The sequence below is a fragment of the Propithecus coquereli genome, unplaced genomic scaffold (genome assembly GCF_000956105.1).
Source record: "Propithecus coquereli isolate 6110/MARCELLA unplaced genomic scaffold, Pcoq_1.0 Scaffold14, whole genome shotgun sequence".
Taxonomy (NCBI): Eukaryota; Metazoa; Chordata; class Mammalia; order Primates; family Indriidae; genus Propithecus; species Propithecus coquereli.
The window spans coordinates 3,188,306-3,189,645 of NW_012138302.1; positions in this window are offsets into that span (position 1 = coordinate 3,188,306).

Here is a 1,340-nt window from a genome sequence, read left to right on the forward strand (position 1 = left end):
CCCTTATTCTCACCCCAGCAACCACTGTTCTACTTTCTGTCTCTGTAGATTTGCCGATTCTGGACATTATCACATAAATGAAATCATACAATGTGTGGCTTTTTGTATCTGGCTTCTTTCACTTAGCATAATGTTTTTAAGGTTCACTCATGCTGTAATATATATTAGAACTTCCCTTACTTATGGCCCAATATTTTTCCATTTTATGGATATACCACATTTTATTCATCCATTCAATGGCTGACAGACATTAGGGTTATTTTCACTTTTTGGTTATTATAAGTAACACTGCTTCAGACATTCACATATGAGATTTGCGTGGACATACGATTTTAATTTTCCCGGGAGTAAAATTGCTGGGTCCTATATTAACTCTATGCTTAACCTTTTGAAGAACTGCTAAACTGTTTTCTAAAGTAGATATACCATTTTGCATTCTTACTAGCAGTGCATAAGATTCATAAAGAAATGTATGAAGATTCTAATTTCTTCATATCTTCACGAATACTTATTAGTATTTGTTTTTTGATGTTTCATTGTTTTATATCAATGAATTATAAGATTCAGTCTTATCAACATGCACATTAAAAATAACTTTTTGCATCTGTAGAAGGGGTTAAAATGTGTATAAAACTTTTTATTTTTTTTTAATTCAGGATATTACAGGGGTACAAACATTTTGGTTACATGAAATGCATTTGCCTTGCCCAAGCCAGGGCTATAAATGTGTCCTTCCCCCATACAGTGTGCCCCGTTTCCACTAGCTATGGGTTTACGTCCCCACCCTCTCTACCCCCCACTACACTACCTGACCGGCACACAGTGAGAATTACTACCATGTGAGCACCTTAGTGTTGATCAATTAGTACCAGTTTGATGGCAAATGCATGTGGTGCATGTTTTTCCATCCTTGTGATACCTCACTTAGAAGGATGGGCTCAATCTCTATCCAGGATAATATAAGAGGTGCTAGATCACCATTGTTTTTTGTAGTTGAGTAGTATTCCATGGTATACATATACCACATTTTATTAATCCACTCATGTATTGATGGGCATTTGGGTTGTTACCACATCTTTGCAATTGTAAGTTGTGCTGTTATAAACATTCAAGTGCAGATGTCTTTATTACAGAATGTCTTCTTTTCCTTTGAATAGGTGCCTAGTAGTGGAATTACTGGATCAAATGGTATTTCTATTTTTAGCTAGTTGAGGTATTTCCAAATTACTTTCCACCGGGTTGTACTATTTTCAGTCCCACCAGCAGTGTAAGAGAGTTCCAATCTCTCCATATCCACACCAGCATTTGTTATTTTTGGACTTTTTGATAGAGGCCATTCT